The sequence below is a fragment of the Taudactylus pleione genome, unplaced genomic scaffold (genome assembly GCF_031769625.1).
Source record: "Taudactylus pleione unplaced genomic scaffold, aTauple2 ptg000408l, whole genome shotgun sequence".
Taxonomy (NCBI): domain Eukaryota; kingdom Metazoa; phylum Chordata; class Amphibia; order Anura; family Myobatrachidae; genus Taudactylus; species Taudactylus pleione.
This window is the reverse complement of record NW_028284810.1, coordinates 8,533,694-8,555,984: the sequence shown is the minus strand read 5'-3', so window position 1 is coordinate 8,555,984 and position 22,291 is coordinate 8,533,694. Positions and strand designations below refer to the sequence as shown.

At 43.4% G+C, this 22,291-nt stretch overlaps 1 protein-coding gene across 4 annotated transcripts in view; it reads right to left on the bottom strand.

The window, feature by feature from the left end:
- STOX2 (storkhead box 2) overlaps positions 1–22,291 on the bottom strand; it is a 308,412-nt gene that overhangs the window by 85,806 nt on the left and 200,315 nt on the right. The window contains exon 1 of one of the 4 annotated variants that reach the window (XM_088446977.1): positions 2,682–2,770. The exons of 2 other annotated variants lie outside the window; for them this stretch is intronic. The gene's annotated coding sequence lies outside the window, so the exon portion shown is untranslated. Of the gene's footprint in view, positions 1–961; positions 1,044–2,681; positions 2,771–22,291 lie in introns of those variants that run through there. One more of the 4 variants, XM_088446978.1, reaches the window with a different exon arrangement.

The window sequence follows — 22,291 nt, the reverse complement described above, 5'->3', positions numbered from 1 at the left end:
GTGAAGAGTACAAAGTGAGATCATAGAAATTAATAGAAAGAGAAATTAATTGCTGTCAGCTAAAAGACAGGTCAACGCTTCACTCCAGAAAGTGGAAACCTATTCATATGCATAACAGGACTGGTACATTGTCCTTAACACACACTGTAACACAATGTCTAAATCATGATATATCTAATGCACTGACGAAAGTACACACTATGCATTACCTTCTGTACCATAGGAAACCATTACTAAGATAACCCATGTCGGTGAGAGTGTTAATCCAGACCAGCTTTTGTGCTTCTCTTTCTCTAAAGCAAAACAGAGCTACAAATCACTAGAAAGAATAGAAGTGAATCAGCCAGGAATCTATTTCAAGGACACTATGTTTGCATGTATTTTCCCAATCTAGACTAATGCAGACTATAGCGGGAAATGTGACTAATGAAGAATGTTTACAATCGAGCATCTTCGAAGTCTATTTCCAAAAACAACGCAATAAGGCTGCCGCCATTACTAGACTACTGAACACGGAGAGGCACTCGTGGTGCCCAGTCTAACTAATGAATTCATGTTTAACACAACATGGTCTATGGAATATACAAAATGATGTCATTCTACTAGCAAACATAAATGAAGTGTCTGTGCACAGTGATAGAGATACAAGTTTTACTGTGTATCCCATCCATGTACACACCTCACGTAAGGGGTTCTGACAATAAGTACGCCCATCAGGCTTCAATTCAGTGAAAGAGTTATGTATGTGGTATACACCGGAGACACAGACTATTGTATTTAAGCAATATTCAATGGATTTTCAATACTCCAAGTATTATGTAGACGTAATTTTTTTTCCTTATGGTTTGTAGTGAACACATAAAAGGTCCTGCTATTCACACTAAATCTATTATATTCTGAGTACACTGGGACAAGAAACGGATAAAACCTGAAAAGCAATAAAAAAATAACAAAAACTCACCCGTCTGGCAGCGAATTTGTTAATATGACTTAGAAGGGCAAGTAGACATTGACCTAAAAACATCACTTAATATAGAATTATATTCGGGATGTGAGTTCACACGCAATCTAAAATGTGCTCATCTGGTTTTCTCCTGCATTTTACCATCTATATGCCTGCCTTGCTTAGAAAACTTACTAAAATGTGCTCGGTTAGGAAACTCAGCAAATGGGAAAAAAAATATGCTACACACTGCAGTCTTTTTTTTTTTTTTTTTTTAAAGAGGTTCAAGCTCGTAATCCCAAAGATTCAAAAGCATTACCTCACTGCAGCCTTGAGACAAACTGAGCATTCACTCTGGGTCTTACCCAGCATCCTTTCCTTTACACAAAGACAACAGAGGTGTGACCAATCGCGTCGCAGCTAGCAGGCTGCATTTGGACGCTCCCTCTTCGTATTGCCCATTGACAAGCTGGCAGGCAGGCTCCTGAACCTGTTGGCATGGCAACATGTCCCAGGGGCTCCCTATAGGGCTTCTCACTGTACTATAGTGTTTTTTTTTTTTAGGCTTTTTCATTATTCCTCTTTTAACCTCCACTCATATAATCAACAACAGAGCCTTCTGATTTGTTTATGCAGGATGTAAATAGTAATGTGCACTAATGCCTGGTCATGGCACACATGGCTTAATACACAACTATTTTAACCCTTTATGATCACCAATCAGTTTTGTGGACATCGCTGATGGGGCTCTTTAGAAATCCTGATGCAAATTCACAAAGTTCTTCTTGAATTTAAAGACCAGCTTATATCACTGCACTGCAATACAACAAATAGTTTACTATAGTGTAACTCTCTCACTCACATTATACACAAATAATTATAGTTTTATTCTCCAATAGGACTCAAGGCAAATTACTGCAACCATAAACATGATAGACATGAAGTTAAGGACACTTATGGGAAATACTATGAGAGAGAGGGGCTGACAAACTGATGCAGTATATACTGTACTGCGTGTTCTGTATGGCTGATCTGGATTGTCCAATATACACTACAGTTCATAAATGCAGAGGACTGAGAAAGCAATGTGTACACATATTACTTACACACTTATAGACTACAGAAGCAGCAAAAATATGCGGGTATATATTCAGACCTATACACACACACACATACATATATATATATATATATATATATATATGTATGTACACACACACACGTATGTATGTGTGTACACTTACACATGTGTGTATATATATATATATATATATAATTATACACACATAAATATTTATATATATATATATATATATATATATATATATATACACACACACACACACACACACACACACACACACACACACACATACATACTGTGCATACACATGGAACACTATTAAAAACAATTGGTTAACTATCACATGTATCCAGTTGAGAAGGAGGATGAGACCTTAGGTTTCTCTGATAATGAACTGCAGCTAACACAAAGAAAGATGATGCCTCTTATACACACAGAGTAACAGGAAGAGCGATATTCTGTTACCACCAATCAGTGAAGAAGAGACAGGTAAGTAGATGGGTCTGGTCACATGGAATCTGTTGCTAAAGCTCACAGACCCTCCCCTGGAAAACAACAAAAGCAGCAGTCTGCCCCCTCCCTTTGCACGCTGGATTGCTGATCTGTCCCTGCCGTCACATAACTGCAGAAATGTTGTATTTTCTAATGTCTTACCCGGGATCCCTGAATAGAAAGAGACTGAGAGCAGGCAGGGCACTCAGTGTGTGCAGGGCTCATGCTGATGATGATGACTCCAGTGCAGGCGGTTAGGAGTGGTGGGGGGCTGGGTGAGAACTGCCAGTGACTGGCAGTGTCATTGGTTACTTCATTACTCAGACACATGGACAAGTTACACCTATGGGGGTTGGATGTCCTTTTGAGATGACTGACTTCATTAATAGCTGTTTAGAAAGAATGTTAACCACAATTACAAGAACCCTGCAAGCTAATGCCAAAAATATACTGTTCTGCACAATAAGAATGTAATCACAAATGCAGGGGCTGATGCAGTCACACTGACAGTTGTTACTGTACATTTGCTAGTGTGGCTAGAAAATTATACACAATTATACACAATCAATGCAATTATATACCCTATTCACATGGATAGAACATTACTTTTCTTCAGCAACTATTACCGGCATTAAGGGACCTATATATCAATATGGTCCGCAAGAAAATATTTAAATTTCAAGTTATCAATCATTTTCTTTTTTCGTTAACACGCAATAAATTGCCTTCATTTCTGCTCCTGTGCATTAAGATGACCCAATATATAGTATCTTCGTTATTTTGCATTTAGAATTGATATAATATTTACTGGACTTTACAACAAGTAGAGAAAGAGGAGAGGTGTGAGCTAGTGTGTGGGGGATTTGGAGCCTAAGGTACAGCCTACATGATGTGGAACGTATTATCATGCTGATGATACAGTAATGGGGTTACAGTAAAGTGTTGTTTATAGATCACATTTTGGTTTCACCTTTAAAAGAATCAGCATTTTAAAACCCCAAAACAAGATCACAGAAAAACCTGATGTGACTGCATGTAATAGTTATGTTGCGTAAATATTTCAGAAGTGTGAATATGGAATTTTACAATTACTCCAGCTTTTATTTTCATAAATAAAATATTATCAGAAATGTACATCGCAGTTTATACAAATCAAAAATAACATTGTCTCTTTTGTGTACCATTTCAGCGTAGATTGCTAGATAGGCTTGTGCTTTTAAAAGAAGTAGACTTAAGCCGCAATATCCACTACACAATGTAAATGAACGATATCGTTATCGTTCATTAATGATGCAGTGGATATGCAGTCAACGACCAGCGATGGGCGCTCCTGCTGGTCGTTGACGCCGTCACTCATCGCCCGAACCTGCCGTTCAACCTTACGATATCGTCAGGTTGTGCAGGTTTGGGGATGAGGGAGGGTGCCCATACTGAATGATATATCGTTCAGTGTGGGCTCAATGTCCACTGCACAATATAATGAATGACAACGATGTCGTTATCGTTCAATCATTTATTAGTCGTGTAGTGGATATGCGGCTTTACAGTAAGTGAATGTGCTGGCTTAGGATAGCCTTTGTAAAAGTTATACATTATCCAACTTGCTTGTTCTTAAATGCGCTCTGCAAGCAACAAGATAGGAGGGCAGAGCACAAAGTGCTTCTCGCTGCACGATGATACCAGGGAGGGCTGAGCCGCTATTGTAATGCACTGAGGAAGAAGAACCTGTATACTGTGGGTAGGGAAAGCCCTGAGCTGCTGGGGATCAGCCAAAAACAACAACAAAAATCTGCACAGCAACTGATCGACTGTGACAGGCAGTGCACAGGGATCCCATTCATTAAATAAGCTGCTCATTGAGCAAAATTATTGGTTATAGCAAGAGCTTTTTATTTGAGTTGTACTTGCAAAACATTTTGAATTGCTACTTTTAATAGTTAAAATAAATAGAAATTGTACACACAGGTGCTATCAGTAGAAAAACAAGATCTATTTTTATGTTCTGCTAGAATTACCCAATTCTTCATGCAAGAAGATATTAAGGTGTACTTGTGTACACAGGGGGCCTGATTCAGACGTGTACGCAGAAGCACTCTGACCGATGACCTCGCTCCACCAGGCGATCACAGATTTTTGTCACTGATAGAATATAGGGTAGATACTCATAGGCAAACGCAGGGGGGTTTCCGGTTGCCTGGAAACCCCCCTCTCCAGCCCACACCATGACCACAATAGAAATAGTAATATAACAGAATTTTACTAGTGCTGCATGTTCTTCTCAGTATCACAAATGAAATAATTAGCACCACTTTTTACATGTGTCAGCCAGTAATAAATACACCTATGCACAAACTAGGAGATCTGGAAAACATGCACTGTTATAGTTCACTGCTATGGGCCATCTATAGATTAATTATTAATACTGCATAATAATACACTAGCCAGTGCATATGAGACCAATATGTACATATACAGTCAGGTGCATAAATATTGGGACATTGACAGAATTTTCATATTTTGGCCTCTATTCACCACCACAATTCCTTTGAAATGAAACAAACAAGATGTGCTTTAACTGCAGACTTTCAGATTTAATTTGAGGGTAATTACATCCAAATCAGTTGAACGGTGTAAGAATTACAAAGGAATCTATATGTGCCTCCCACTTTTTAAGGGGCCAAAAGTAATGGGACAAACTAAACAATCCTAAATCTAACTTTCACTTTTTAATACTTTGTTGCAAATCCTTTGCAGGCAATTACAGCCTGAAGTCTGGAACGCATAGACATCACCAGACGCTGGGTTTCATCCCTGGTGATGCTCTGCCAGGCCTCTACTGAAAATGTCTTCAGTTCCTGTTTGTTCTTGGGGCATTTTCCCTTCAGTTTTGTCTTCATCAAGTGAAATGCATGCTCAATCGGATTCAGGTCAGGGGATTGACTTGGTCATTGCATAACATTCCACTTTTTAGCCTTAAAAAACTCTTTGGTTGCTTTTGCAGTATGCTTCGGGTCATTGTCCATCTGCACTGTGAAGCGCTGTCCAATGAGTTCTGAAGCATTTGACTGAATAGGAGCATATAATATTGCCCAAAACACTTCAGAATTCATTCTGCTGTTTTTGTCAGCAGTCACATCATCAATAAATACAAGGGAACCAGTTCCATTGGCAGCCATACATGCCCACGCCATGACACTACCACCACCATGCTTCACTGATGAGGTGGTATGTTTTGGATCATGAGCATTTCCTTTCTTTCTCCATACTCTTCTCTACCCATCACTCTGGTACAAGTTGATCTTTGTCTCATCTGTCCATAGGATGTTGTTCCAGAACTGTAATGGCTTTTTTAGATGTTGTTTGGCAAACTCTAATCAGGTCTTCCTGTTTTTGTGGCTCACCAATGGTTACATCTTGTGGTGAACCCTCTATATTCACTCTTGTGAAGTCTTCTCATGATTGTTGACTTTGACACATATACACCTACCTCCTGGAGAGTGTTCTTGATTTGGCCAACTGTTGTGAAGGGGTTTTCTTCACCAGGGAAATAATTCTTTTGTTATCCACCACAGTTGTTTTCCGTGGTTTCCGGGTCTTTTGGTGTTGCTGAGCTCTCCGGTGCATTCTTTCTTTTTAAGAATGTTCCAAACAGTTGATTTGGCCACACCTAATGTTTTTGCTATCTCTCTGATGGGTTTGTTTTGATTTTTCAGCCTAATGATGGCTTGCTTCACTGATAGTGACAGCTCTTTGGATCTCATATTGAGAGTCGACAGCAACTGATTCCAAATGCAAATGTCACACCTAGAATCAACTCCAGACCTTTTACCTGCTTAATTGATAATGAAATAACGAGGGAATAGTCCACAGCTGTCCATGAAATAGCTTTTGAGTTGATAGTCCCATTACTTTTGGCCCCTTAAAAAGTGGGAGGCACATATAGAAACCGTTGTAATTCCTACACTGTTCCCCTGATTTGGATGTAATTACCCTCAAATTAAATCTGAAAGTCTGCAGTTAAAGCACATCTTGTTTGTTTCATTTCAAAGCCATTGTGGTGGTGAATAGAGGCGAAAATATGAAAATTCTGTCAATGTCCCAATATTTATGCACCTGACTGTATGTCCAGGAGAGTGCTAGGTTCTTCTCCTGCTCCCGCAGGCTCCCGAACTTGCTCCAATGCTCTGGAATGGTGCCCACATCTGAAATAAAAACAAACATTCAGCTCAGGCAGGATGGCCCTACTGCGACATTTAATGGCTTACTGTGATCGCTGGTCCTGTATATGCTGGAATTATGATACGCAATACACTTTGTATGATGCAAAGCTGGATAAGTGCTACTTATACCCTTCTCCCAGCATGTGCCTGAAATGATAACTGCAACTCTTCATGGAGACAACTGGGAGGCAAGCGCAGTGGCGTCACAAGGGAGGTGCAGGCTGCAGCCGGGTGTCTCCCGCCTAGGGGTGACACCAAAGTGGCGAGTCCTCCTCAGTGACAGGAGCCAGGTGCTGCACTGTAGCATTACATGTAGCACTTGGTCCCTGACAGAGTGAGGGGGCTGGCACTGTACATCGAGTAGTCCCCGGGGCAGTCCGCACCTCCGGGACCCCCGGAGTGACTAAAACGGGGTTTCGGGCAGTGAGGGCACACCTCTCTATGGGCAAAGCCACTCCCCTTTTTGACGGCACGTGGCTTCGCCGCATGCACTATACCCCTCCCCTCACCGTGTGTCGCCGTGGGGAGGGAAGCCACTGCGCATGTGCAGTAGCTATCAATTTGCTCCACCTTGGCTGACATCTTTAGTATGTAAACCTCTGAATCAATCCCTAAATGTGTAGCACAAAGTACTCAGACAGGGCTGTGCCTACTCCACCCAATTTCTGCTCCTCTGTACACATCTACATTTTTACTCCGAAAAACTCATGCAACTTAGCAGAAATGTTGTCAAATTTACACCATTTTGTAGGCCGAAATTGCGCCAGTTCTTGCAACTTGCAGACTATTACATAAGGGCCACCGACTGCAATGATGCAAACCAGTTAGACCACGGCGAAACTTGTACAACTTTCTTGAATGTATCTTATATTTTCTTTTTTTGGTAAAAAAAAAAGAAAAATTATTGAATTTCTGTATTAAATAAATTGGTTTGATAAATGATCAGCTAGTTCAAACATCTCTACTTGCATTATTTACAATTGAGCTGGGTCAAAAGAGGAATCAACAACTGCAGTAACAGACAGGTTTACTGTGAGGGTGTTACTCTATATTGCTAAATACCAGATAACCGCCCTGTCTACCTTTAGCAGCAAAATTTCATTTATTATTAAAACCAGTATTGCTAACAGCAAACAAGTGGTAAACACAGGAACCAACTTTTTGAAATGTTTGCAGGTGCCCATATGGTTAGAGACTGCATCCACAAAACATTTTGGGGAGCTCAATCACCTACAGCTATCTCCTATGGTGGTGACCTTACTACAGGAGAAGAATAGCAGATGTACCTGAAGTCTGTCTCTGTGCCTTCAGGATTTTCACTATAAATGCCAGCAGTACTACAACCACAACTCAACACCATAAAATAACATCATACAGCAGAGGGAATTCCGCTTATTATATTCCCAACACACTTCACTATAACTGAAATAAAAATACGGCCTGCAAGATGCAATTATTAGATGGATCAGATATAAAGTAAGTGTAGGTTTACAGAATGCAGACTAAACAAAGATTCTCAGACATGTACTGGAAAGTTGACACAGATCAAATTAACCGCACAAATTTGACTTTACAAAAACAAGTTAATCCCAGAGCCAAAAATGTAAGATAAAATAGTTAAGTAGTTTTATGCGTCTTTTGTGCTCAACAACATCATCCTAAATTATAGAAAGGTTGGCACACAAGACTTCCTGGTCCAGAACAAAACACATATACAGGGTTACGATGGCCACACACATAGCGATATTTTACACGATTTGGCCGATTTCGACGAATCGTGACAACAAATCGTGTAAGATATGCCAAAATCGTGAGTCCCCACTCACGATCACAATGCGATGCGCGTCCCCGCTGGTCGCACATCGCATAGTCAGATCTTCCGTGCTGTAGGGCGGATCTGACAATCTAGGAGGTGATGCGCTGTGAAAGTCGTGTGCAGATCTGTGGAGATCGTGTGCAGAGCTGCCGGGGAGAGTTTCAAGGGAAATCGTACACATCGGCTGATTGTGAGCACATCGCTATGTGTGTGGGCACCTTTATTTTCTAACACTTTATTTCCAGCTACAAACATATAACTGCACTATTCAAAGGTAAAATAGTCTGTGTAAAGAAAAGGCTAGGACATTCCCTAGTGACCATATGGGATACGATCTCAAGGTCTATCTCATCATAGCAATTGTGTCAACTGGATTCACACCACCTCTAATGGGACGGAAAAAATTAGTTATACACTTGGACCCCTGGTTGCATATTAGCTCCTATCAAATGGTTTAGTAATACAAAGCATAACAAAAAAGAAAAAAAGAAAGCAATTGTGATTTGATTAAGCAATCTGTGTCATCAAATTGGGCCGGGAAAGGTGCGTAATGATAAATTCAGCATCATATCATTCTGCACTCAGAATTTCCATGTTATATAAATCTGTATATGTATTAAACAATGAGACAAGCAATTAGCAGAAACTTGGGCTTCATTCCTTGGGGACAATTCAATTGTTTGTCTTTGGGCGCCTTATAATCCCATCCATTACTTGCGCATCATTCGCGCCAATTCAAACTAAAACAGAAGACTATGGAATGGATAATTTTGACTAGAACTATTGGGACAACCTCCACCCATGTGTAAGGCTCTTACCATACACTATCCATGCCTGAGGTAGGTGGTAGATCATTCCACATTATGACTGGTATGACTCAGGGGATGCTCATTTTCCCTCCCTTACCATTCACCAAATGGATCGAACTCTGCAAGCTTCACGGAAACTTTTGCCATCTTCCATGTTTACTGAATTATTTCTTAATATTTTTAATTTACAGCCATGGCCAAAAGTTTTGAGAATTACACAAGTACTGTATTGGTTTTCACAAAGTTTGCTGCTTCAGTGTTTTTAGACCTTTTTGTCAGATGTAACTATGATATACTGAAGTAAAATTACAAGCATTTGATAAGTGTCAAAGGCTTTTATTGACAATTACATTAAGTTTATGCAAAGAGTCAATATTTGCAGTGTTGACCCTTCTTATTCAAGACCTCAGCAATTCGCCCTGGTATGCTGTCAATCAACTTCTGGGCCACATACTGACTGCTGGAAGCCCATTCTTGCCTAATCAATGCTTGGAGTTTGTCAGAATTCATGAGTTTTTGTTTGTCCACCCGCCTCTTGAGGATTGACAAGATCTCAATGGGGATTAAGGTCTGGAGAGTTTCCTGGCCATGGATCCAAAATTTAGATGTATTGTTCCTCAAGCCACTTAGTTATCACTTTTGCCTTATGGCAAGGTGCTCCATCATGCTGGAAAAAGCATTGTTCATCAGGTTTTTGGATGGTTAAGAGAAGTTGCTCTTGGAGGATGTTTTGGTACCATTCTTTATTCATGGCTGTGTTCTTAGGCAAAATTGTGAGTGAGCCCACTCCCTTGGCTGAGAAGCAACCCCACACATGAATGGTCTCATGATGCTTTACTGTCGGCATGACACAGGACTGATGGTAGCGCTCACCTTTCCTTCTCCGGACAAGCGTTTTTCCAGATGCCCCAAAAAAACTTGAAAGGGCATTCATCAGAGAAAATAACTTTACACCAGTCCTCAGCAGTCCAATTCCTGTACCTTTTGAAGAATATCAGATGTTTTTCCTGGAGAGAAGTGGCTTCTTTGCTGCCCTTTTTGACACCAGGCCTTCCTCCAAAAGTCTTCGCCTCACTGTGCGTGAAGATGCACTCACACATGCCTGCTGCCATTCCTGAGCAAGCTCTGCACTGGTGGTGCCCCGGTCCCGCAGCTGAATCAACTTTAGGAGACAGTCCTGGTGCTTGCTGGACGTTCTTGGGCGCCCTGAAGCCTTCTTCACAACTATTGAACCTCTCTCCTTGAAGTTTTTGATTATCCGATAAATGGTTGATTTAGGTGCAATCTTACTAGCAGCAATATCCTTGCCTGTGAAGCCCTTTTTGTGCAAAGCTATGATGACTGCACGTGTTTCCTTGCAGGTACGTGGTTAACAGAGGAAGAACAATGATTTCAAGCTCCATCCTCCTTTTAAAGCTTCCAGTCTGTTATTCTAACTGTCAGCATGACAGAGTGATCTCCAGCCTGGTCCTCGTCCACACTCACCTGTGTTAACGAGAGAATCACTGACATGATGTCAGCTGGTCCTTTTGTGGCAGGGCTGAAATGCAGTGGAAATTTTGTTTTTGGGACTAAGTTAATTGTCATGGCAAAGAGGGACTTTGCAATTAATTGCAATTCATCTGATCACTCTTCATGACATTCTGGAGTAAATGCAAAATGCCATCATTAAAATTGAAGCAGCAGACTTTGTGAAAACCAATACTTGTGTCATTCTCAAAACTTTGGGCCATGGCTGTATACTTATTTATCCCCAAATAGATACTATTTAATGGGACTTTCAGACTTCAGTCATTGTCCTAAATCATAGTGAAGCAGATTTATTTAATTGTTTATGAGAATGTCATCTGGTTATTAGTATGTAATTACACTTAAAGACAGCTGGGGAACTATGGGCCTGATTCTGTAAGGATCGTAATTGCAAAGCTGCACTCAGGCAGCTTTGCAATTGCGATCCTTTGCAGATATGGTAATGCACAGGAGGCATCACGCCCCCTGTGCATTACTTACCCGAGCTGCGTTAACCTGTGTACCATCAGCCGGCTGCGGTGACCCATAGGGTCCCGCAGCCGTGACACGCCTCCGTTTCGGGTAATGGAGGCTGTCACCGCCCCCTCCCCACCCCGAAACGGCAGCAAACTGTCAATCACTGACAGTCCGCTGCCAGTTTACAAGCGGACTCGCAGACCCGTTCTGCACATGAACAGAACGGGTCTGGCGTCTGCGCAGATTCCCAAACATTGGGAATCTGCATTCAGCAGTGCATGCTGAATCAGACCCTATGTCCCATTTGGCCTAGAATGGGCAGTGCTGGGTGCTTTCTCTGAGAGACAGTTACTTTTGTGGTAGAGAGACCATTCTTCAGAACTGGATCCAAAGAGAGGACCCCTCCTTTGCTCTTTTCTGGGAAAGGTTAGCACATACCTTTAAAAAAAAAAATCTGTTTATGTAGCGATATGACATTTATTGTATTTTCACAATGCAAAGTGCTTCAATAAAAAATAATATCACTAGGAGCAAACTAAGGGCCTGATTCAGAGTCGTTCGTAAGCGGCCGCTCGTTCGCTCCTAGCGATGTTTGCCCAACTGCGCATGCGTACGCATCGTAATACGCATGCGCGAACCAGTCAGTGTGGCCGAAAATCGTTTGTTCGCTAAATAGCGAATGCCTGCTATTTTGAGTGACAGGAGGAGGCGTATGTGGGTGGTAACAGGGGAAGGTGCTTGAAAACGGGGAGTGGAGATCCGAACGCAGGCGTGCTTAAAGGTCAAAACGGGCGTTTTAAGGGTGTGCATAATTAATACAGCAGCGTCATTGACCACGTCACTGGGTTATTTTATAGTCAGAACTGCTCGCAAGATTGTGGTAGCGAAAACCAACCACAAGAATAGTGAGCAGTTCATACGCTGGTCGATGTACTCGATTAATCTAATAAATACTGGACATGGCGTAGGATGCGAACGGTCAGGGGGCGTATTTTTTAAAAAAACGACCGCAAGTTTTGTTCGCTCGTTCAGACATAGAGGCGTGAACAGACCGCAAAGAGCGACCGGTTCATTTGAATAGCCACCCCTATTTTCTGGACGAACGACCGCAAATAGCGTCCGGCTCTGAATCAGGCCCTAAATCTAATACCGCTAGACAGGAATATAGTAATATGCAATATATATATATATATATAGTAAAAGAGAGACTTAAAAGTTTTTACATATTCATGTGATTTTCTATATAAAATATAATATTTAATCTTTTATATCAGGTCATTACTCAATGTTCCTTTGAGTTTCTTACCAGGGCACTGCGCCTTGCCCTTTTTGTAAATGTAAAAATGCACCTTGCCCTTTTCTACTACTTATATACTGCACACAGGTTTTCTAGTTACTTTGTGGGGCATTGTGCATTTTCTGGGGTATGGGAGGTGGTCTGATTGGCGTTGATGGGGAGATCTGAAGATGTGGGGAGGTGTGAGGAGCTTGAAAGAGGCACATGGAAAATCTGGAGGAATTTGAAGTGGCTTATGAGGTGGTCTGATGGCATGTGGAGAGGTCTGAGGTGCATTAAAGGGGCATGTGGGGGCTGAATTTGAAAGATTTACATTTGACATATAATATTATGCCACACATTAGTTCCCACAATTAATATGCCACCCAGCTGTAGCAGCCATAATTTTGCTCTTCACAATGAAGGTGTCCCCCCCCCAGTGTTTAGCACCCTGCACTAAAAAAAAAAAAAATCAGATCACTAATTACCATTTGTATTTTATTATTCAGCCAATTTGTCGCAGTGTTGAAATTAGAAGGGTGGTGTCAATGTCTAGTTGCCCAACGACCACCAAAGTAAATGGTTGATGGTTTTGCCATCGATGGTAGCCAGTGGCGGATTGGCCATGGGCCTCACCAGGAAGTTTCCCGGTGGGCTGACACTTGTGGGGCAGCCTGTCTGCCGGGTGACTTTTTTTTTTAATGTAAAAAATAAATAACATGTAGGTGGAAGCCATGACCCAAACGGGGTGGCCCCAACCCCAGTAGTCAGTGGCAGTTCAAGGGGCGAGCGGATAGGACCTGGGGGAGCAGCTGCAGTCACCACTGCTCAGATCTACAACATATCGCGGCCAATCAGATTCCGCCTCTCTGGAGCAGCCTAACTTGCTAGTCAGTGTCCCTGCTTTCCTAATGTGTGCTCAACTATCTGTCAGCAGCGAGTCCCTGCCCTCCTATGTCTCATCCTGTCTGCCAGGCTGCTGTGAGAGACGCATGGGAAGCAGCAGAGCGGAGCCCAGCCAGGCCCCAGCAGCATTCTCTGCTAGCAGCGCTGCACAGCAGTCAGAGAAGGTGAGTGCTGCAAGGTGGACTGACCCTAAAATTATATTATACATTATATATATATATATATATATATATATATATATAAATATATACACACACACACATATTGCAGGCTGACTTGTAGCAGCTTTGCTAAAGTACAATGTAATTCTGGACAGATCCGTCCCTCACATTGCTGCTCCTCACCTTCCGTCTCCCTGTCTGTAGCTGCTCAGGTCATTGTCCCGTGGATATGAAAATGGGTGTGTACCGTATATCTGCTCTCTGCACTGTGCAGCTTAGCCAATGTCTGCACACCTCAGAGACAGTGACTACAGCCATCAATAAAGAGAGGTATACACTGTGATAGCAGCAGTGGGTGGGGAGAGAGGGGTCTGTGCATATTACTTGTAATGTGAGACTGCCTTCTCACAGATTTACAGCTCAGGTTAGGATCACAACGTCTGTAGAAGGAATAGCTGCTGATTATTTAGGCAGATCTCTTCAGCCATTTGCCCATCTGAGAGTTTCTCAATTTTCTTTGGCATCTACTCTCTGTAAGGTGACCTCTGACCTCACTTGACATTGAGGGCACTTTCTTTCAGAAGTGGCAATGTTTATATCTTCCCAACAGTTTTAAATCACTATGGTTACGTTATACTGTATGACTTGAATATCAGTTAGCACTGTCATTATGAAATTTATGATGATGCTGCACCCCCAATCCTCTATGTGCTGCACTCACCGTCAACCCCCTGTGCGGGGCGGATTGGCCATAGAGCTCATCTGGAAAGAACGGAGGCTGGAGTCACTGGGGGCAGGAGTGACACAGGGGACAGGAGGCTGGAGTGACACAGGGGGCAGGAGGGGAGACAGGGTGCAAGAAGTAACACAGGGGGCACAAGTCCAGTTAAACCTCTTCTGTAAGATGATGAGATTGGTTATATTCCCAGACAAACAGGCATCTTCCGGACCATGTGATCTCCTACATGAATAGTGAATAAAGACTGAAGACACTGTCTGCCCAGGGAGGATCAGTTTGCTCAAAAGTCCGCCTTGCAGAGAAACCACTATATTGGTAAGGTGGTAAGGGACTATAAAAATGTATTTGGTGAGTGCAGAGGATCAAATGTCATCCCAGTTTTTATTTCTTAACTACTTGTGGTACAGCACAATACTTTCTAGCTTTTTTGTGACATGCTCTGTCTTGTTGGTGTAACTCCACACACCATTACTTGTTTCTTTAGCCTTGCCTATTAGCGATGGCTCCAGGTATAGTGATGTACTAATCCTGCCTACTTTGGTGTTGGTTCACTCTTGATTGGGTGATGCCAATGTGAGGCCACTTCCCAAAAAAATTTCCAGGGACGCTCTAAGTTCCCAATCCACCCCTGTAGATTTTATGGCGATGTGGAAAAACGCATCCCCCCCAACACGCACACACGTTGTACAATGCTACAAGTCGCAGAATAGTGCAGTGCAAGACGGAGCCACAATTCGCCATGAATTGCATCATACAGACCCCAGACGCACACTTCCCCAGTGTTCTGAGTAGATGGTGCACACTGCCGAGAATCCTGGAGAGCTCCCAGAAATTTGGAGTCTCACGTACATTTCGGGAGAGAAGGTAAGTATGCTTTAATGTAATGTATTCCTTCATGGAACACTTCAAATAAGTCATGAGGCACAAGAAGATAGGATCTGTTTATTTAGCAGATATGAATGAGTACATAAAGAAACAGAAGGGACAAGTTAGAACAAAAGATGTGGTGGTAAAAGGAGGGTCTCTCAGGTAATGTATTGATATGTTGCTTAAAGGCAATGGGGATAGGTATGCCAAGGTGTCCAAATAACTTTTGTCTACATAGTATACTTGCCAACTCTCCCTGATGGTCAGGGAGACTCCCTGATATAGTAGCCATCTCCCTGACTCCCTGAAGAGTCTAGTAATCTCCCTGATTGCACCTTACCCTCATAATGTATCTAAAAAAAGACAGAGATATATACATTTAAATGGGATCATTAGTATCAGGTTATAAAGCATAAAGATCCCTATGGTTACATGCATTTTCTGAAAAGTATCAGTGTGTTTTCATCAACAAGTAGATTTACTAACGGCTTTGGAGCTCATTTACATTTGGTTGTAAATCAATTTTATGAAACTCCTCCCAGATGTAGCAGTACACGCACACTTTACCGCCACGCTCATAGGTGGTGCTTTCACAATCTCCCTGAAATGATTTTCAAGTACATAAGTATGCTGATTTTGCTCATGAAGGATATACTATGTTCTGCACGCCAGAGATATACTACATTCTGCACGCCTTAGATATACTACATTCTGCACGCCAGAGATATACTACATGCCTAGGGGCATCGAAGCCGGCCTAGGGCCGGCGGAGGTTTGAGGCAGGTACGGCCGGGGCACCTGTGGCAGAGACTCTGGAGGCTGCTACTGTGCAGCGTCCACATTCAGAGTTCAGCTTAGAGCTTCGATTGGGCTCAGCACCACCCAAAATCTGGCACAGGGCACTAATATGGTTAGAGCCGGCTCTGCCTGTGGGCAGCACCGCCACTCACTCATGGCTCCTGCATGTGGCTGGCAGGGTACCTGGAACGGCACCCAGCAGCCAGAAGTGCTGCTTCAGTGCTGACGGAGGATGCTCCAGTTACAGCTGTAAGTACAAGGGCTGCCGGTGCCACCCCTCCCGCATGACGTCATGCCTTAAGGGGGGCATGGCCGGCACAGGACGCAGAAAAGCCCTGTTACAGCCCTGACATTCCGCAGGTCTAGGATATACTACAGCCTGGTGGCCTAGGGTATACTACACTAGAACATACTTCCGACTTGTAGTTGCTCCACTCCGGGAGGAGCAATTAAACTGCAACTAATAGTATGCTGTAGAACCTAGGGTATACTAAATTTTTCAGGTCTAGGGTATACTACATTCTGTAGAACCAGGGGTGTATTTATAATAGGTGCAGGGTGTGCGGGGCACACAGGCCCCTGGGTCCAGGGGGGCCCCGCATCGCACACTCTGCACCCATGTTATACTTACCTCTCCGGAGTCCCACGTCAGAGCACATGTCTGCGCTGTAAAAAAAACGGCTGGAAAATGGCCACCGCCGTCAATTTCCCATTGTTTGCGCATGCACAGTACAGGGAAAATGGCCGCCGCACCCATTTTCCCGGTGACCTGTGCATGTGCTATAGACTCTGGGCACACTCTAGTGCCCAGAGTCTATTAGCGCGGTGCTGGCAGCGCACTACTCAGTGCGTTGCTGGCCGCCGAACGGAGAGGAGGGGGCCCGTGACGGAGACTGCAGACGGGCCCCCTCCTCTCTAGAAACGACCCTGTGTAAAACCTAAGGTATACTACACTCGCAGACCAATATTCTAGCAATTCTGTTTTGTTAGTTCTTTAATAACATCTATTTATATAGTGTTGCGCTTTACAATAGGGAACAAAACAGTAATAAAAGAAGACTGAGTAATAACAGGGAGGGATACTCACAAGCTTACAATCTATGCCAGTGGCTCCCAAACTGTGTGTTGCTGCACTCTGGGGTGCCGCAGAGTGCTTGCAGGGGTGCCACAGGCGGATGCTCTGGTTCCAAATCAAACAACCTGGGCAGGTATCTTTGCAGACTACCTTTTATACAGGCTGCAGTTGAAACAACTTAGTGCAGCAGCAGTGATCGCTCCACTCACACTGACGGTGGGGTATTTTAACAATAATAATAATATAAAAAAACTACCAGGTCATTAGGCCAATCAGCAGAGTTGTCATCATTCCTCAGATGCCAGTCAAATGTGAGCTGAGGAAGAGGAGAATGGTCCAGATGGCCATCATAGGGAGGTCTGTGGGCATGTGGGTGGGGTGTGGGCACTCTGACAGGAATAAAAATGTCATGTGGGAAAACCTTTGGCCTAGGTGTGACATATAAAGATTGGTGCCACGATCTGTTAAAGTTTGGGAACCACTGATCTATGATATTTTATATACTGTAGACTTGGCTATGCTATTTTCTGCAGACATAAGATATACTACATTCTGCAGAACTTTATGATATGACACATTCTGCAGGCTTGGCTTGGTTAAATTCTGCAGACACAGGTTACACTATTATGCAGACCTAGGTGATACTACATTCTGCAGGACCATGATATGATTCATTCAGCAGTCTTGGCTATGCTCTTTTCTGCAGACCTCGGATATACTACATTCTGCAGGACTGTGATATGATATACTCTGCAGACTTGGCTATGATACTTTCTGCAAGACCTAGAATATACTACATTTTGTAGACTTAACAGTCATCACTGCAGTCTGACTCACAGTGCAAACCATGTTGTCACCTCATGAAGTCATCTGTAAGAGGAGGATTTCTGCCAGAAGATTACTCACCAACACTCTGCAATCCACACTGCAGCTTGGCACAAGGTTTGCAATTATAAAGTAAAATCATTATGACAGTGGGTAGCATCTTGTGTCTTAAAAGTTGTACGTACATGGTCTTAGTTTAAATATCACTTGCGGTCACAGAAATGAATACGACTCAGTTTCTTGCTGACAAGGTACAAATATACTTTCCCATCCTTGGCCAAAATTTTTTATTTGATTTGCTGAAAGGGAGTATTCTAAAAGGGGGAAAATATCCTTCCTACTGTATTATTTCTCAGCTTGCCATGTAATATGGGGCAAACTGCTGTCTTTGGACCCGATTTATTATGGATCGCAACTGCAACAGAGTACGCAGTTGGCCGATTGTTGCGTACTGCACAAGCATTGCAGTGCATGTGTGAAGGCTACACTGCGATCGCACTGCGATTATGCAGAACACAGTAAGCCATCGCAGAGTGAGTGACAGGTAGTCAGTGTTTGGGGGTGGTGACGGGGGAGTGGTTGGTGAAACGCAGGCGTCTGTCCATTTGAACGCCGTTGCAGGGTTGTGCATAAATTAGCCTCTGCGATGGCATACGCAGCTTCTGTACTCACTGCGTGCGACAAGGTTAGCAATTTCTGAGTAAGGCCAGACCTGTTGTAATTGTGCGTGAGGAGCCGATGTTACTCGATGTTTCCGATGTATATGCAGGACTGCAAGGTATTACGGATGTGAGATAACGGTAGTGGGAGTCTCTATACTGGCTGTGCGATTGCATTCATTAGTATATTTTTGCAGCAGCGATGACAGTAATGATCCGTAATGAATCAGGCTCTTTGTGCAGCTTTAACTCGCTCTCTGCATGTATGTATGTGTGTGTGACAGTGTACAAATATATATATATATATATATGTATATATATAGCGTTCCCACTAGGCTGTTTCTGAAGGGCAGAAAGCACCCTGCCCTCCAGCGCAGCGCCCCACTGGAACAGCCTGCAGGTTCTGCCCTCCACCTGCAGGACGCAGTGTCCCGCGGGTGGGGATAATGGCAGAGCAGCGATCACCACCGGTGAATTGATGCCGCCCGGCATCCATTCATAGTGACTGCGGCACCCAAGAGTGATGAGAAGGGGACGCGTCAAAGACATGCCCCCTTTTCATTGGCCACACCCCCTTTTCGGGCACGTGCCCTTGCTCTAGGTCCAGTGCCCTGCCTGCCGCCAGACCTAGAGTGAACACTAATATATATATATATATAAAACTTTGCGAACCAGGTGATAAAGCCCAGTTTCCTAGCCCTGGCCCCACCTAGCCTTGGATGGGCCAGTTCAATTAGTCTCAAATTGCTAAATACAGGTTAATAACCCGTGTCCGACACTTTTTTGCTATTCATTTAGAATAACACAGATCTCAATGGGAGTTAACACAGATTTTAGTTTGCAGCTCCAGACTAGGTGACAACTAGAGAAAAATACTTAGTAACAAATGGCAGGATACAGCGCAGTACCAATTCCAATTTTTTACAGTGTCTCCATAGGGATTTTAAAAATCACTAGAGGCACATTAATGTACCTCAAAATATTCTTGACACTTTTATTTGCTAAAATAGACTTGCTGGCTATAAAGTAGCAAAATCTATCTTAATTGCCACTTTCTTCGGGGTTCAAGATTATGTTCAAACTCTTTCATGTAAATCACATAGGTCGCACACTGCATTATCGGGGCGTATCTATAATGGGTGCAGTGTGTGGGGGGAACATGGGCCCTGTAACGCACACCCTGCACCCATAATATTACTTACCTCTCCGGACTCCCATGTCGATGCAGGGGTCCGGCGCTGTAAAACGGCCATTTTCCCGTTGTTTGCGCATGCGCAGTACAGTGAAAATGGGCGCCGCGGCCATTTTCCCGGTGCCCAGTGCATACACTATAGACTCTGGACACACTATAATGCCCAGTCTATAACTCTGGCGCTGGCCGCACAAAGCTCAGTGCGCTGCCGGGTGGAGAGGAGGGGGCCCGTGTCAGAGACTGCACACGGGGCCCCTCCTCTCCAGAAATGCCCCTGGACACATATAACATGGAACACAGACATGACAGGCAAGCACGTATAACATGGGACACAGACATGACAAGCAAGCACGTATAACATGGGACACAGACATGACAGGCAAGTACGTATAACATGGGACACAGACATGACAGGCAGACACATATAACATGGGACACAGACATGACAGGCAGACACATATAACATGGAACACAGACATGACAGGCAGACACATATAACATGGAACACAGACATGACAGGCAGACACATATAACATGGAACACAGACATGACAGACAGGAAGTATAACATGGAACACAAAAAGGACAGAGACACAAATAAGATGGAACTCAGGGCCTGATTCATACCTGCTCACAAGCGTGTCGATGGTCCCACACTGCGCATGCCGGAGCCAGCATGCGCGAGACCCGGCCAGCGACGGGCACTCCGTCGCTACGGGTCTCACAACAAAACGCTGCGGCTGTCGATTGTGACTGACAGCTTGCCCCGTTTTGGAGGCGGGAAGGGGGGTGGCTGGCCAAACGGAGGCGTTCCCGATCAAATGCCTGCTGTTTGGGCGCGGCCTCAGTAGTGAGCTTCCGGCTCTATTAGAGCCGGAAGCTCACTGGGGCTTACGATGGATGCAAGCCCGGCCATCACCTGGCCGCTCTCAAAAGCTGTGGGTGGTAACCCACAGCTTAGCGAGCGTCCAGCTCTCAAAAAAAAAAAATGCCGCCCTGATTCAGAGCGAGTGCTCTGAAAGAGCTTCCGGCTCTGAATCAGGCCCTCAGACAGGACAAGCAGGCACGTATAAAATGCAACACAGACAGAACAGAAAGATTATAGAACACAGACAGGGCAGGCAGATACTTGGACAAGGCAGCTAATGTGATACCAACTTTTCCTCTTATATATATATATATATATATATATATATGTAAAATACATTTCTACGGAAAAAAGGAGGCTAGTATATTTACAGTAGCAAAGAGAGGTCACGATAACATGAAACAGGTACTAAGGTTAGCTTATCACTTGTGCAGGCCAGGGCAACCTGTGGCTCTCCAGGCATTGTGAAACTAGAAGTCTTAGCATACATTGTCAGCTGTAGTATCACAACACCTGAAAAGCCACAAATTGTCCAGGCTGTATGCGGTTATAGATGGAATGGGCGCACTTTTCAACTTGTAAACTCGATTGTGGCCTGGATTGTTTCTCCATGTGTGTACTAGGTCTAGGTGCAAGCTCTCTAGGAAGGAGAATTGTGGAATCACTAGGGTAATTGGGGTAGGAAAAGCCATCCTTGTGAAAAGTCTTGTACAAGCCTTTAGAAAGACTGACATCCAGTATTGCTATTGGTGTGTCTGAGTGTCACTGTGGGAGGAATATATAAAGACTGTGATAGGAAGGCTGCAGAGTCACATCAGGACCCTATAAATATTGGCCACAGCATGATACATTCAGTATGTTATAGAATTCTATGATTATTTTACTGTTTCTATGTACAGTGCATTATTACTTTATTTTAAATGTTGAGAAAAAAAACAAACAAGAAATCAGGAATGTTTCCCTGGGAAATTAAGTTGTCCTTGACAGCAAGCGGCCTTTTGCACGATTACACTGACCATGAGCAGAACAAAAGTTTGAGGCTTATGTGCATCATCCCGAGCACGTATTCACAGGCATATGAGAAACCTGTAGTGCGAGTACAATGAGACCATGCTCTCTGGGGATGGTGCCTTCTAATGGGAACTGCCTTTAGGCGTTTGATAGACCTGAGAAAATTTGCCCGTTGACCTGAAAGCAATCTACTAGGACTTGTCCTGAAGTTCAGTTGTGCTGCACAAGGCCAAGCCACCCTACTGATATGGAAATGAAGCAGAACACAGCAGCCTATACATGTGGGATCAACTTCTTAACAAACAAGTTGCAGATAATTACTTCCCACTGAACTACCGTTCCGTTCACACGTCTTTATCAAAGTTAAAATAAATGAATAAGCATCTACTAAACTCAAATATAATACAGGCATGGGATCCTCTGACGTACATATTTGCTTTACTACATCATGAGCCAAAGAAGATTAAATTCTCTGTGACTCCAAGTGAGAGCATTAAGTGCAACACAATCTTGCTATCCAACAGCTCTCCCCTGCTAACTATTAACCCTAGTGATGTGTGGATCT